The 17,098-nt window shown below is 46.0% G+C and overlaps 1 long non-coding RNA gene across 2 annotated transcripts in view; it reads right to left on the bottom strand.

Moving 5' to 3' along the window:
- Positions 1–5,211: 5,211 nt before the first annotated feature.
- LOC143934543 (uncharacterized) overlaps positions 5,212–17,098 on the bottom strand; it is a 94,341-nt gene continuing 82,454 nt past the window's right edge. For both annotated transcript variants that reach the window (XR_013263291.1, XR_013263289.1), the window contains one exon: positions 5,212–5,448. This is a non-coding gene — a long non-coding RNA (uncharacterized LOC143934543). The remainder of the gene's footprint in view (positions 5,449–17,098) is intronic.

The following is a 17,098-nucleotide window of genomic DNA, read 5'->3' as shown; positions in this document are numbered from 1 at the left end:
ACCAGTGTACAATCACCAGAGGTGCCTATATAACCCACTATGTAATGAGCTCCTGTGTCCCGTGATGTATGATCAAGAAAGGAGAATACACAACTCCAATGTAGCATATTCAATAGGGTCTGCGGCTCTTCAAACAAGATCTTACAGTCATATTATATACAGGCTATACGTGACCTCCAGCTAAAATGAAAGTGTTGACCCCAGTCTTCTGAAAGACCAAATCATGCTGGAAAAATGATTTATCCTGTCCTGCTCAGAAAAGACAGGTGTTTAAATTCAACAAATATGAAGATGAAGGTCCAAACCCCTCTTTCAATGTTGGTAGATATCTATCTATAATGGCTCCTGAAGTGAAGAGTAAGGTCTCATTCACACAATGTGCAGAAATGTCAGTTTTTCTTTATGCATTCTGCAAAGGCACAAAGAAAACAATTGTCCCCTATGCAGGGCAACACTAGTATAATGTGCAGAATTGTTTTGAGCAAGAATCTGTAACGTGTATAAAACTCACTGAAACGTGTATGAAAACCAATGTAAACTCGTGTCTCTGCAAGTGAATTCTGCAAATTTTTTTCCATCAGTTTTTCTGCATGTATGGTGTGAATGAAGGCCTGACTTATCTCCCAATCCAAGGTAGTCAATCCAAGGAGAAAAAGCAAAGGATCAATAGTGTGGCCACTAATTGCAACTGTAGACATCTGTATGCTTGTATATGGTGGTCATGAAACTGTTTACTATTAACAAAACAACCTATCAAGAAGACCTTTAATAGGTAGTGCAACAGGCTGTATCTGGCATGCTGCTTTTCCTTTTTTACTGTTGACAGATTTTATGGCGGAGCGTGTAGGCACAGTGGCTTGGTGCTCTTGAAAATAGGTAGCTAAAACACATATGTGTGATGGATATGAGGAATGGCTGAGTATCAGAGATATACACCAGAGCCACATTTCAGAACGCCTTCTCTTCTTTCCGCAAGAGATTCTATGCTTAGTGAACAAGGAGTTTTGCGGCATTGTTGGTTAAGAAGGGGTGTATTTTGGAGAGTTTGAGGTGGCAAGCTTTGAAAATTGATTGGATGGAGGGCTGTAAGAAGAGTTCAGGGTCTAGGATTACACCTAGCACCTTGGCATGTGGGGATGGTTGATAGTTGAGCAATTAATCTTGACAGAGAAGTCAGGAGAAGGGGCACGTGGGGGAGGAAATAGTAATACCACGTACACACGATCAGACTATCCGGCGGACTTAGTCTGGCAGACAAACCGCCGGAAAGTCCGCCAGACTTTCTGAACAAGCGGACCTGCCCACACACAACCGGACAGTCCCAGCATCCTCTGGGACTGTGACACCATAAGGGGCGGGGACATCACCCTGTGACCCTGCCCACTGTCCCTATATAAGTCGCCACACAATGCGTCCCTGTCATTATGGCCAGGGATAGCGTCGAGTCAACATCTCAAGGAAGAAGAAGAAAAGAGAAGGCGGCAGTGGTGGCGACAGCGGCGACAGAAGACCGGGCCACCGCTAGTAAAAGAGCTGGAAGAAGGAGTGGAGGCCCAGCAAGAAGAACCGAAGAGGGGTACAAGAGCCCCGAAGTCGGAAGAAGAGGCGGCGGCAACAGAAGACCGGGCCACCGCTAGTAAAAGAGCTATAGGAAGAAAGCGGAGGCCCGGCAAGAAGAACTGAAGAGGGGGACAAGACCCCGGAAGAGCGGGACAAGACCCCCAAAGTTGGAAGAAGACCCCCGGACCACGACGAAGAAGAAATCCATGCTCCTCCGCTAGTAAAAGACCTAGCAAAAGAGCAGAAGATATCGGAGGAGTCCGGCGAGAAGACCCCCAAGACGGAAGACCACCGGAGCTGTGCAATAAATTATTTTAAAACCTTGTGTTGTGTTTTATTTACACTTTTTTCACCAGGTGAATGGATAGGGGTACATTGTACCCCATACTCATTCACATAGGATGGGGGGCCGGTATCTGGGGGCCCCTTTATTAAAGGGGGCTCCCGGACTCCGAAAAGCCCCCCACCAGCAGACCCTGACAACCAACGGCCAGGGTTGTCGGGAAGAGGCCCTTGTCCTCATCAACATGTTGAGGGCACGTGGCCTGGTATGGCTCAGGAGGGGAGGGGGGGGCGCTCACTCGTCCCCACCCCCTTTCATGACTGGCCAGGTTGCGTGCTCGGATAAGGGTCTGATATGGACCTTGGGGGGACCCCCACTCCATTTTTCTGGCGTAGGGCTTCCCCTTTAAGTCCATACCAGGTGACGGGCCAGCGACATGTCAATCTTGCCGCCAAAGGTGGCGACATTGACTTTGTTTGCTAGTCCCCTCTACCTGGAGCCACGTTCAAAATGAACGGACGTTTCTCCGTGTGCGGGAAAGTCCGTTCATTTCAAAGGTCCGGCGGACTAGCGCACAGGCGGCCGGATTGTCCACTGGACTCGCAGTCCGACGGACAATTTTTGAGTCAAAACTTCTTTCTAAGTCCGCCGGACTTTTGGGGAAAAAAGTCCGCCGGAGCCCACACACGGAGCCTGCTGGATAGTCTGATCGTGTGTACGCAGCATAAGAGTTCAGTTGTGGATAGATTGAGTTTGAGGAAATTGGGTGACATCCAGGCTGATATGTCTTTTAGTTACTTGGTGATGAGTGTGGAGGCCGATGAAGTGAGTTGAGGGGTAGAGAGATAGATTTGGGTGTCATCAGCGTAGAAACGGTACTGGAAGCCATGGTATGCTATTAACTGAAAAATACAAAAGATAACGAGAACCATAGTGTGATAGGTACTTAATAGTACCGCTAATTACTCATCGACTCACTAACTCAATGAAAGTGGGGGTATGTGGCAATAAGCAGCATATGAAAAAACAGAATCGTACCAAGAAAAGGGGTACAGTCCAAAGTACCACAAAGGTGAGCCACAGAGATGTAGTACACAAATAAGTAAAAAAAACAACTGAGTCTAAAAAAATTTAAAAAATGTATTATGTATAGTATAGCAAAAATTGTTTAATAAACCTTCACCTTCCACCATCTAAAAAAGACAACGTTGTCTACACCAAATGGACATCTAGGCACCATTCATGCATCCATATTTCCAAGCAAAATAACATCAGACGTATAAATTATGGAGTAGGGGAATATTGTGGAAATTCCCCCAATGGCTGGATATGACTCTAAAAATCGAAATGGCAATCTGGCCATAATCGGGTATATAGGCTTCTCAAAAGATGTGAAGTGAATGAGGTATATATCAATATACATGAAGTAGTCTCTTTGATGAAGCCATGTTAAGTAGATTATTTCTGCTAATGAACATATGAGTCGTAAATCCAAGCAATTAAAAAGAGTTGTGACAGTGCAAACTGTGTAAAACAATGTCCATGCAGGAATGCCAAGCAGGCAAAAATCATGCACGAATAAACTGCAACTGGAATCTCCTATCAAAGGGTATGGTTACTGCAAGGGGACCGACAAAAAACACAGGTATAAAGTTCAATGCATAGTTACATTTCCATATGTCAGCTTTTAAACTCTGTGATTATGGCATAGAGCCGCTCCCAGTGTAAAGAATCCAGGCTCCCACCAGCTCTCCTAATGGCAGCTCAACAGCACGCTGCACTTTGACACATTGCTCCCATGCTGCTCACTGTCATATTGCCAAGTAGGTATATAAGTGGCTCAGGTAAGCCTCCAGTCAGGCGCTATAGCTCAGTGCTTGCAATCACTGTTATCAAAACCAAGCCAGGTCGTTCAAGCTTGGGGGGAAGCAAAGGGATCCAAGGAGAGGTGTCAGACTCAAAGGGGCATGACGTCAACGCGTCATGCTATTAACAGACCCAGGGAAGAAGTGTAGATCGAGAAAAGGAGCAATCCAAAACAGAACCCTGAGAGAACCTGACAGAGAAAGGAAGTGGAGAAGAGGAAGAAGTGACGCTGAAGGTGCAGTGATACAGATAGGATGGAACCAGCAAAGAGTACAGTCACAAAGACCAAGACTGCCATTGCTGAGACACATTGCTCGCTGGATTTGGAACACTTAATTGGAAAATCTACAACGTTTTTTATACAAAGGAATTTTACTGCAGTTATAATCACTGCTGTGTATATACCCCCACATGCAAATGCAGTATCTCTGGAGAAATTACATGATGCTATCCAGATCCAAATGAATACATATCCAAAGGGTTTATGATTGTGGCTGGGGTCTTTAATCACACAGCTGAAAAAAGTATATCCTAAATTCTATAAAACTATGACAGTATGGCACTGTTTACCCTGACTGCATCCCTACCCATGCCTTTAATACTATAATGATGTTTGCAGTTGATACCACTCTAATCAAGCTTATACATGACAATAATGAAACAGCCTATACAGAGGAAATTCAACGTCTGGTTGAGGGCTGCACAGAAAACAACCTATTACTAAATACAACAAAAACCATGGAGATAATAGTGGACTACAGAAGATCCAGGAGGATCCTGCACATAAATACAGAAGAGGGGGAGGCTGTGAATAACATCAAATTCCTGGGAGTTTAAATAACAGAGGAATTGCCATGGTCCCTCAATACCTCCCATCTGGTGATGAAGGTGCAACAGAGACTGTTCTTTCTTTGGAGACATTTCAGGTCAGACTTCCATTAAAACTCCTAAATTTCTATCATTGTACCATAGCGAGTATTCTCCTCCACTGTGCTACAGTCTGGTATGCCAGATGCATGGTAGAGAAAAAGTAAAACCGTCCCTATAGAAACAACAGCAAATTACAGGTACTGAAATTCCAAACCTGGACACTGTACTCTTTGCCAACTAAAGAAAAGGGCTAGCAGCAACTGGAAAGATCCAACTCACCCAAAATATAGTGTGCTTATAGCAATTCCGTCAGGATAAAGATACAAAATAATCAAGACTCACACAAACAGATTGAAGTATAGTTTCTTTCCCAGAGCTGTACTATTCATTACTTCATAATATACAAACTCCCAAGATTATTTTATATGTAAATATTGTATTAGTGTGTTTTTCCTACTTGTATAATATCTGCATTACTTTTAATATATTTGTGTCATTTGCACGGGTTATTGCTTACATTTTATTGGCATGTAATGTACATATTTTTGTATGTTGGTGCATATAGCTGTATGTGTAGCTAAATCAAAAATGTATGGTGGCAGGAAAATTAAAGGGCAAAAATACACACACAATTATAAAAAAGAACTACTTTATTAAATATGTATTAAGCTAAAAACACATAGAAAACACAGGCTTACGGTTGAGATGTGAACAATAACCAAAGGCTCAAAAACAGCCACTTAACCATATGATATAATACAGAACACCTTAATATAGCATAGGCTGGGGAATAGGCTATAGTCCAGATAATGTTCCAATGTCCAACATGTTTTGAGACTGAAGCTCCTCTTCAAGGACAGTCCCGGAACCTTGACAATCAAAAATGGACACTCATCAATATCAATTAATAATAGAGATATCAATGTTAAACATGAAACATTATGTTTATCACATACAACACTCAGGAGTAATGTCAAGAATCACATGTAAGGATAAAGTGAGAAATTCTTAAAAACACATATTATGTGATATGCATGTGCTCAATCAAGCCAAATCTTAGCCCTTGTACACACGGTCGGACATTCCGACAACCAAATCCATCGGATTTTGTCAGACGGATTTTGTCCGATACTGGTGTTACATACACACGGTCGGACAAAATTGTCGGAAAATCCGATCGTTCAGAACGTAATGACGTTATTTCGTTATGCTGGGACTACGTTCAGGCTAGTAGCCAATAGCTTTGGTCTAGGAATTTGATCTGAGCATGCGTGGCACTTTGTACGATCGGAATTCTCTACAAACGATCGGACAAAGTCCGATCAGATCATGTTGTCGGAAAATTTTACAGCCCAGCTCTAAAACTTTGTCGGTCGGATATTCCGACGGAAACAGTCCGATGGAGCCCACACACGGTCGGATTATCCGACAACGCGGTCCGATCGGACATTTTCTGTCAGAATGTCCGACCGTATGTACAAGGGCTAAGGGAGGGCTGACAGGTAGGTCCAGGCGATGCCAAAAAAAGATCCATGGGAGCTGCAGTAGCAAACAATATCTTCAGCAACCGGGACCAAATGACAAAAGAAACAACCTTTTTCATTGGAAACAAATAAAAGCATAAAAATGTACCTGTTGCCATTCATATAGGAGACAGATCCACAAAAACATCCAACATAAGGTGTCAGCAATGCGGCCGGCTGTGTACCCTTCAATACAAAAGACACAGGAAGAGGAAGAAAGGTTCACCATAGGTAAACCAACAAGCTTGGTCCTGATAGACTGGACCAGCTGGTAACCACAGCTCAGAATGGTGGCTAACAGAACCGCCCTGTGAGTTCCCAAACCTAACAAACTTGTGTTTTATTACAAACAAAATAAAAGAAGGAAAAAACATACCTTTTGCCAATCATATGGGAGACCCATCTGGCCGCATGTCTGCACAGTAACCTTAAGTTTATGTGTGGATAAGTATATGCATGTATTTATAGCTGCTGTCAAAGTTAAAAATGTAATTGTTTTCAATACGATGATGATAAATAGCTTGTTGTGCATGGCCTTTAGCATTAATAGCAAATACAAACTTAAAGGTGAACTCCAGACAGATAATAAAAACACTCAGCTCTGTATTTATTAATACACCATTAACCACTTCAATACAGGGCACTTTTACCCCCTTCCTGCCCAGACCAATTTTCAACTTTCAGCACTTTCTGATCTCTTAAAGTGGAGTTCCACCCAAAAATGGAACTTCTGCTTTTCGGAATCCCTCCCCCCCCCTCCGGTATCACATTTGGCCCCTTTCAGGGGGAGGTTTGGTGCAGATACCTGTCTAATGCAGGTATTTTGCTCCCACTTCCGGCATAGATACCTCAGCCATATCTACGCCACTCCCCCCCCGCTGTCTTCTGGGAGACATACAGCAGGGACCTGTGAGAATATGCAGTGTGAGTCGCTCATGCACAGTAGGGAACCAGGAAGTGAACCTGAATGGCTGCACTTCCTGATTCTCTTACCGAAGATGAAGGCAGCAGCACCCGAGAGCCGAGGGACAGATTTTTATTTTTTGCTAAATGTTTCTTTTATAAAAGTTTTCAAATAAATAATTTTTCTTCATAAATGTAGCCCAAAATGTATTCTGCTACATATCTTTGGTGAAAATAACCCAAATCAGTGTATATTATTTCGAGAGTCCACAAACTATGGTATATATCTGAAAATTGATCAACCCTGATTCACTGACAGACTAATTTGTTAAGGCCCTGAAATGCCAGGACAGTACACTAACCCCCCAATGACCACTTTTTTAGAAAGTAGGCAGTCCATGCTATTTAGTAAGGGGCATGGTGGGTTTTTGGAAGTTGTCATTTTTGTCATTATTTTTTGGAAAATAAAGAAATAAAAAAAGAAAATTCACAATTTTTTTTTTTTTTATACTGTCAAAGGTGCAGTTCAGCATCATCATACAACTGGTGTGACGTTGATCAGGGACACTGACTGGTAACAATACGAAAAAATGACTATTTTTTTCATTTTTTTGACCGGAGAATGTGACTGGCTCCCTATGGAGCCGGTTCACATATCTATGTTGCGGCTGCGGAGCGCACTGCACTTTGCATTTTTGGCTCTGTTTCAGGGCCGAATTCAGGCATGAAACAGGGAACGGGGATCCACAGTGGGTTACAGTGGGTTACAGTTCCAGCCTTAATCAGTGTAATGTGTCCCCCAAATTAACTGTATAATAAATATCCTGTCATTTGCTGAATTGTGTAGCTCCAGTTTTGCACTAAATGCTCATAAAGAGAACTTGTAAAGATCAACAGCCTACAGGCACTATGAGAAGCCATCAACAGGTTTCATTAAGGTACAATAGGTAGGGGTGGTTCATCCCTACAGAATCTCTAGGTGTTATATAACATAAAAACAGGTAAACAACATTAATGTGACATTAATGTGACAACAGCTATCAATGAGCTAAAAAAAAACAATTTATTTCGAATTTTCAAAAAGATAAAAAATTCCTTGGTTGTACAATGTTTTGATAACCAATCATGCACATTTAAATGCTGATCTAGCTAATATGTTTACAAAAGTCATGGAAGGTAATATAATTTTAGTCCCGTCTTGCTAAGGTTGCTCTTCACTGACACACTTCTGATATACTATATAACCCTTTCATGCACAGTGGTGACTACACTGGACAGCTTTTTAAAAGCTGTTTTCTTGTATATGCATGGGTTCTGATTGTATAGTTGCATATCCCCCCTTACACAGTGGATGCTAGTGTGCCATCCCATACTCTGCCATCCACTGAAAAGCAATTGTAAGTGCAAGAACATTTTCTCAAAACTAAGATGGCTGATGGAAATCCAGAAAGGCTGAGCAGCTTAGGAATATCTTGCCAATACTTCTATAGGAGGAGACCCCTGGAGGTAAAAAAATATGGTAACATCAAGTAACACCTAAAGAAACATATTGTAATTAAGTTTTACTACTATCGATTGTATTTTGGGTAAAAATTACATTTAATCATCTGTCCACTAAATTGGACATCATGCATCACTGGTTATATTTCAGCTACAAAACTTACTATTACTGGGACTAATACAGCTGCCATAACTTTGCTTGGCTGTAAATCAATGTATTTATCCTATTAGAATGTAATTTGCTGTTTTTGTAACAAAAAGTTCCATTATGTGAAGACCTCATGCACACTGGCTATTTTGCTAGCTCTTGTAGACGCCTTTCCACTTGGCAGCAGCATTTTGGCCTAAAAATGCTTAATGCTTGTAAACACGTGAAAAGTGATGCCAATCAGTGCCCACAATGGGCATTACTGATTAATGGGCATTATTACTATCAGTGTCCATCCATGCCCATCCGTTCCACCTATTAGTGCCCATCTGTGCCACCTATCAGTGCCCATATGTCCTGCCAATCAGTGCCCATCTGTACCGCCTATCAGTGCCCATATGTGCTGCCTTTCAGTGCCCATCAGTGCCACCTATGTGTACCCATCAGTGCCACCTAGCTGTGCCCATCAGTGCTTCCTATCAGTGCCTCATCAGTGCCACATATTAGTGCCCATCAGTACCACTTCATTGGTGCCACCTCATCAATGCCCATCAGTGCAGCCTTATCAGTGCCCATCAGTGCAGCCCCATCAGTGCCCATCAGTGAAGGAGAAAACGTACTTATTTACAAAGTTTGGTAACAGAAACAAAAACAAAAAAAAATTTTATTTAAAAATTTTCTGTCTTTTTTTATTTGTTTAGCAGAAAATAAAAATCCCAGTGGTGATTAAATACCACCAAAAGGGGGGCGTGGCCTGGATGGCGATGGAGTAGGTCGCAAGTGAGTTGAGCTCCGCTCCCGGTTTATCCTGAACAGCTATCCTGTGCTTCGGTGACAGCCAACAACTGAGGGGAATCGGTAGATTGGGACCCCGTCACTCATCCCGACATGTCTCCTACGAAAAAGCACGGCTCGGCGGCGGCCTCCCTGGACAAGTTCCGCAGGCAGGATAGGGAGTCGGCTCAAGATGGTGCCTCCTCGCCCTCCGCAGCTCAACCAGCGATGAATGATACTGATAAAGTGCTGGAGGCTATCTCCACCTGCCAATCCTCCCTTACTACCAAAATCGAGGAGATCAGAGTTGACATATCTCTTATTAGACAGGACATGTCTAAACTTAAAGACCGTGTAAAGGAGACGGAGGATAGGATCGGCCGGGCGGAAGATGTGTTGCATCCGCTCCAACACTCCCACGAGGAGGTGAGGCGCCAACTTCATCTCCTTGCCCAAAAACAGGACGATCTTGAAAACAGATCGCGCAGGTCGAACCTTCGCTTTATAGGCCTACCGGAAGGTGCAGAGGGCTCCGATCCACCTACCTTTCTTGAGAATCTTCTGATCAAAACCTATGGAAGGGAAGCATTCTCCACCACCTTTATAGTGGAGCGGGCACATCGTATGCCCGCGAGGCGCCCGCCGGAAGGCGCACCGCCCCGCACATTCATTGCCAAATTGCTCAATTACCGGGACAGGGATACCGTTCTGCGCTTGAGCAGAGAAAAGGGCAACATTCCTTATCAGGCAAGTCACATCATGGCCTTCCCGGATTTCTCCGCAGAAGTTCAGAAGCAACGGGCCCGCTTCGTCGAGGTTAAGAGGCGGCTGCGAATTAACCACATTAAATATGCCATGATGTACCCGGCGAGGCTGCGTGTCCTGGGAGAAGACCGAGCACACTTCTTTGACGACCCGGCGCAAGCGGTGGAATGGCTGGAGAGAAGGGAGGCTGACAGGAATCGTCGGGCCTAACGAATGGATTGCTCTATCTGCTATATCCCACTATTCCTGGGGATTCCTTCCCCTCACTGTTTATTTACCGCCGGAGGTAGGCTTTCACCAGCTGTTGAATGGGCTATTTTACTTATTACCACGCACTGCCTTGATGATGACTGCTGGCACTTTAGGCTTTGTTCATCTCTACCTGCAACCTCCCCATGTGTGCCAGGTTTCACCTTGTGAACTGAGACTGTTCCAGCGCGGTTTGCTGAGCTGAAGCCTAACCACGATCTTTCCTCTGTGACTATCTGCGTGGGCCTGGGACTTCTTATGCTATGTCTCCCTGTTTCCACATGGCTGGCTGACCATGCAATATGAGTACACCTTGGTCGGGCATGTGCTCTCCTTCTCTTGTTTCTTTTGTCCCCTTTCTCTACTTTTCCTCTCTTCCTCTTCCTACCTTTAACTTTATTATTGTCATAACTGTTACCATATATTTTTTGTTTGGAATGCCTCATTCATTGATACCGGGGGCGGGGGCCGCGACCCTTGTTTCACGGCTTAGCCCGGTGGGCTACTCTCTGAGCCTTACGCAGCGAGTGACCGCCCCGTGTACAGTTAAGTGCCCAGTTTGCCCCCCTGTGGACTTGCATAATCCAGGCAGTGGGGGGAGGGTTTGCTGGATGATTTTGATGCAGGGGGTACGGGCGAAAGTTTGGCGAGTTGGGGATGTATGCTCCGGCTCAGTTGGGGGGGCTGAGAGCTGGGTGGGGGGAGGGGGGTTGGGGCTGGGGTATGGGTTTGTGTTGGTTTTTTGGTTAATTTTTGAGTTTATGGTACAAAGAAATGTGCTCCAGTATTTACTGATGGGCTGGTGGATGGTGGTTGGGGGGGGTGCGATGGGTCCCGCACTGGGGATCGGTCCGCCCAGCCAGGTGCATAGATTGAATGCTATTGTCATATGGCTCCGGTTAAATTTCTGACGTGGAACGTCCAGGGCATTAGGGATAAGCTCAAACGTATGGCCATCTTTACATGCCTTAAATCGTACAGAGCAGATGTTATAGTGCTGGTAGAAACTCATGTTACGGGCCGGCTCCAGTTGGCACTTAGAAGGCCATGGGTTGGCTGGGCGTACCACGCAACCCACACCCCCTATTCTCGAGGCGTATCCCTGTTGATAGCTAAGACTTTACAATTTCACCTGCTTGAATTGCGGACTGATCCCCAGGGCCGGTTTGTCTTTATACACTGCACTATACAAGGCAGGCGTTATCTAATCTTGGCTGTGTACATACCACCTCCTTACTCTGCTAGTATTGTGTCTGAAGGACTTTCCTATATGGCCCAGTACCCAGATACTCCTGCCATATGGCTTGGGGACTTTAACATCGCCCTCAACCCGAACATGGATAGGCTGCAGGGTGGCTCCGCCCCTACGGCCCAGATAGGATCCAGACTGTGTCGCACCCTTAGGGAGTTCTCGCTGACTGATGTCTGGCGACATAGGTACCCCACGACCCAGGCATATTCATGCTTCTCAGCTACTCACTCTACTATGTCTCGCATAGATTACATTTTGGCATCGAACGTCCTCCTTCCCCAGTTGGAGGATGCGGGGTTCCATGCGAGATCCTTATCAGATCACGCTCCCTGCTGGGCTACCCTTCTACTGACACAGCAGGCTGGACCTCGGGTCTGGCGCCTCAACCCTTTTTGGCTGAAGGCGCTAAGGGAGCGGGATGACCTGTCTGAGGAGTGGAGTCACTTTTTTGCCATTAATAGGGGGACAGCAACGGGTGGCAGTGTCTGGGAGGCATTCAAAATTCATGCACAATCCACTATGATAAGGCGAATTAACAGATTGAAATGTTCCTCTAAAATGCTAATCAGTCAGGCGGAGGAGCAGTTGGAGGTTGTCACCCGGGAGTTCATAATGCACCCCAGTAAGGCGAGCGTCTCGGCTCTCAAGCTCCAAACACGTGTTTTAGACCAACTGCAATTTGAACAGGCCAAGCGAAAACATTTTTTTACGCGCAGTGGATATTTGAGCAGGGTGAGAGAGCGGGTAAACTGTTGGCATACCTTGCCCACCAAGATGCGAGACAGCCGGTAGTGGTATCTCTAGTGGATGAGAGTGGAGCTCAAGTTGAAGTGGCGCTATCGTCCTTGGCAGCGGCCAAAGCCCCAGGGCATGATGGTCTACCGTTAGATTTTTATGCTGCATATTCTGAGGTATTGGCCCCTGAGCTACTAAATCTGTACACCTACCTTTTTGAATCCGATTCCCTCCCAGATACTTTGCGACAAGCGACAATTATAGTCATCCCAAAACCAGGTAAAGATCCGCACCGCCCCGATTCGTATCGCCCGATTTCACTGTTACAGGTGGACATAAAAATCTTAGCCAAAGTATTAGCATCCCGGTTATGCCCCCATATCTTGTCCCTTATCCACCCAGACCAGACAGGTTTCATGCCCGGTAAAAACACGGCAATGAACATCCGCAGACTCCACATGAACTTGCAAGCTTCTCACGACAATGGAGGTACTAGGACCATGGTGGCGTTGGACGTGGCTAAGGCATTTGATTCAGTGGAGTGGGGATATTTGTGGGAATGCCTTAGACGATTTGGGTTTGGGCCCAACTTTTTAAAGTGGGTCCGAATACTATATTTCTCTCCGGAGGCGCGTGTGGCGGTAAACGGTTGCCTGTCAGGTCCTCTTCCCTTGGGGCAGGGGACCAGGCAGGGGTGCCCCCTGTCCCCGCTCTTATATGCCCTGGCAGTGGAACCGCTGGCTATATCCCTCAGGTCCAACACACTCATTAGGGGCCTTAGAGCGGGGTCCATAACGGAGACGGTGAGCATGTACGCAGATGATATGCTCCTGTATCTTGAGGATGAGGGGCCCTCCTTGAGAGCTGCTCTTAGTACCATCGAAGACTTTGGTAAACACTCGGGCCTTACTATTAACTGGGCAAAGTCGCTAATTCTCCCCATTGACCTTTCTCCGCCGGAGCGTGACGCGGCCTCCCTCCCGTTGTGCAGAGTGTCTTCCTTCAGTACCTCGGAGTCCAGATTACTAGGGATCCCTCCGATTACATAGTTCATAATATTGAACCCCTGATCTCATATTTGAAAAATAAGACTCAAGCTTGGGCCAGACTCCCCCTTGGTGTAATGGGAAGGATAAACTTAATCAAAATGATTCTCCTGCCCAAGTTCCTCTACAAATTCTGGCAGGCTTCTACTCTTATCCCCCTTAAATATTTTAAAACCATAGATACTATCCTTAATTCCTTTGTCTGGGGCTCCGGCAGACATAAGTTGGCTTGGAATACACTTAAGAATCCTACCAATATGGGGGGAGCTGCACTCCCCGACTTCCACGCCTATTACATTGCTGCCCAGCTCTCCCACTTCTTTCACCTACACAAAGCAGACGCTTCCAGGTACCAAGCATTACTATGCGGAATGCCTAATAGCTGTGCCCATTCTCCCCTTCAGGTTCTGTTTAGGGGGAGGGAGTCTAATAGGAGAGTGAAGAGTTATGCCTCTTTGCTGATTCAGCATAGGCGGGTACGGGGCATCGCACAAAAGATGTTGGGGGCGGACTGGGTGCACTCCCATACACCCCTGTGGTACAACTCTCAGCTGAGGGAACTTCGGGGGCTGCCGGGTGCGGGTCTCTGGGCCTCCAGAGGGGTGGTGTACCTGTATCAGGTCATCACCCCGTTGGGGGTATGTAGTTTCCAGGCGCTGCAGAGAGAGTTCGAGATCCCCCCGCATATGATCTTTCGTTTTGCGCAGTTATCCCATGCCCTTCGGGCTCAATTTGAGGGGGGATTCCCTGATCCCCAAGAACTGTCAGTAGTGGGTACTATAGTTGGTGAGGAGCCCACGAAACGAATATCTACTCTTTATGACTCCCTTAGAAGACGTGCTGTAGCCAGACTTACAGAGGTAGCAAGATACAGGTGGGAGGAGGATGTGGGCCCGCTTGAGAGTGAGGAATGGGAAGAGATCTTGGATAAGGTTAAGCAAGTTTCCCCTAGGATAACCGACAGACTGACTCAACTGTACATCCTACATAAATCCTATCTTACTCCTGCCAGAATTCGCAGATACAAACCCTCCCTGGAACCGGGGTGTCCACGCTGTGGGAGTCTCCCATGCTCCTTTTACCATTTGATGTGGTCTTGTCCAGACGTTCAGGCCTTCTGGCTGCAAGTGGTTCAATTCCTCCACGACCATATGGGCTCCCCCCTTCAGGTGGACCCCAAAACTTGTTTACTAGGCCTGGAGCTGGACGTCCCGGCGGAACCCTCAAGTGCTATTTTCATCCAAGAAACATTATTCAATGCTAGAAAGCTAATTGCCCGGTTGTGGATGCGGCCAGAAACCCAGACGCTCAGGGCTTGGGTAGCTGAGGTTAATCTAACTTTGCCGATGAAGAAAGTCATTTATGCACACAGGGGTTGCCCAAACAAATTCAATAAGATCTGGGACCGTTGGCTCAATGACCCAGACACTTGTGTGGACTAGATCTACTAACATGTTATGACCTTCCTGGGTGACCTATGTGATTGACGTGTTCTCATGTGATAATGGTTTTTCTTCTGCCTCTCTGTTTACTATGCAGCACAGTTGCAGTGATTATACATGTATAATGACATAGCTTTAATAGATCTGACCTGTGTTTCTCGATGTGGAGGAGCTGCTCCTGATTGTTATTACTCTTTGCTGCCGAATGTACCAAAACTGTAACCCTTTTTTTTTATACTGTGCCATTTACCAATAAACTTATTTTTTCCTTAAAAAAAAAAATACCACCAAAAGAAAGCTCTAATTGTGGGAACAAAATTATAAAAATTTAGTTTGGGTACAGTGTTGTATGACCGCACAATTGTCATTCAAACTGCGACAGCACTGAAAGATGAAAATTGGTCTGGGCAGGAAGGTGTATAAGTGCCCTGTATTGAAGTGGTTAAAAACATCCAATGTGAATGAGGCCTAATACTCATTAATTAACCACTTAACAACCGCCCATTGCCGATTAACGGCTTCAGGGCGGTTGTTTAACTCTGAGAGGCCGTTAATTAACGGCCTCCCAGAATTCTGCTCTCGGGCACCCCCTGGGGCGCGCACACGAGAGCATCCGTGACCGCTGGGTCCAGTGGACCCGGCGCATCACGAATCACGGTAAACGGCCGCTCATCGCGGCCGTTTACCACGTGATCGCTCCGTCAAATGATGGAGTGATCACTTGTAAACAAGCCGGCGTCATGTTATGACGCCGGTTCCTCCCTCCCCCTCTCTGTACCGATCGGTACAGCGGAGGGGGAAGAGATCGGTGTCAGCAGCGATGTGGGCTGCATCTGCAGTGCCCACATCGCTGCTCACCGAAAATTAACCCCCACGATTCCCTGCATTACTCTGCAATGCCCTGCAACACTCCGCAATGCCCTGCAACACTCCGCAATGCCCTGCAACACTCCGCAATACCCTGCAACACTCCGCAATACCCTGCAACACTCCGCAACACCTTGCAACACTCCGCAATACCCTGCAGCACTCCGCAACACCTTGCAACACTCCGCAATACCCTGCAACACTCTGCAACACTCTGCAATACTCTGCAACACTCTGCAATACTCTGCAACACTCTGCAACACCCTGCAACACTCTGCAACACCTTGCAACACTCCGCAATACCCTGCAACACTCTGCAACACCCTGCAACACTCTGCAATACCCTGCAACACTCTGCAAAACCTTGCAACACTCCGCAATACCCTGCAATACTCTGCAACACTCTGCAACACTCTGCAACACTCTGCAACACCCTGCAACACCCTGCAATACCCTGCAACACTCTGCAATACCCTGCAATACCCTGCAACACTCTGCAACACTCCGCAATACCCTGCAACACTCTGCAACACCCGCCAATACCCTGCAACACTCTGCAATGCTCTGCAACACCCGCCAATACCCTGCAACACTCTGCAATGCTCTGCAACACCCGCCAATACCCTGCAACACTCTGCAATGCTCTGCAACACCCGCCAATACCCTGCAACACTCTGCAATGCTCTGCAACACCCGCCAATACCCTGCAATGCTCTGCAATGCAGTACTCTGCAACGCCATACTCTGAGATACCCAGCCATACTCTGAGATACCCAGCCATAGTCGGTGATACCCTGCAATACCCAGCCATAGACACCCCCCCCCTCCCGCCGCCCTCCGCCCTCCGGTGCTTCTACCGAATCGCTAATACGATCAAAGCCAGAATCTTTTTTTTTTTCTCAGGCTTCCCAGCTTAGAGGTGAGATGTGGGGTCTTATTGACCCCACATCTCACTGTAAAGAGGACCTGTCATGCCATATTCCTATTACAAGGGATGTTTACATTCCTTGTAATAGGAATGAAAGTGATCAAAAAAATAATTTTTGGGGAAAAAAATGTCAAACTAAAATAAATAAAGTAAAATGAACAATAAAAAAAAAATGTTTTTTTTAAAGCGCCCCTGTCCCCATGTGCTCGCATGCAGAAGCGAACGCATACGTAAGTCCCGCCCACATATGAAAACGGTGTTCAAACCACACATGTGAGGTATCGCTGCGAACGTTAGAGCGAGAGCAATAATTCTAGCCCTAGAACTCCTCTGTAACTCAAAACATATAACCAGTAAAAAAAATTTAAATCGTCGCCTATGGGGATT

Source organism: Lithobates pipiens, unplaced genomic scaffold (genome assembly GCF_037356315.1).
Source record: "Lithobates pipiens isolate NorthernLeopardFrog02 unplaced genomic scaffold, aLitPip1_a1.2 Scaffold_10, whole genome shotgun sequence".
Taxonomy (NCBI): domain Eukaryota; kingdom Metazoa; phylum Chordata; class Amphibia; order Anura; family Ranidae; genus Lithobates; species Lithobates pipiens.
Note: the sequence above shows the minus strand (reverse complement) of the source record. Positions and strands in the feature narration are given on the sequence as shown.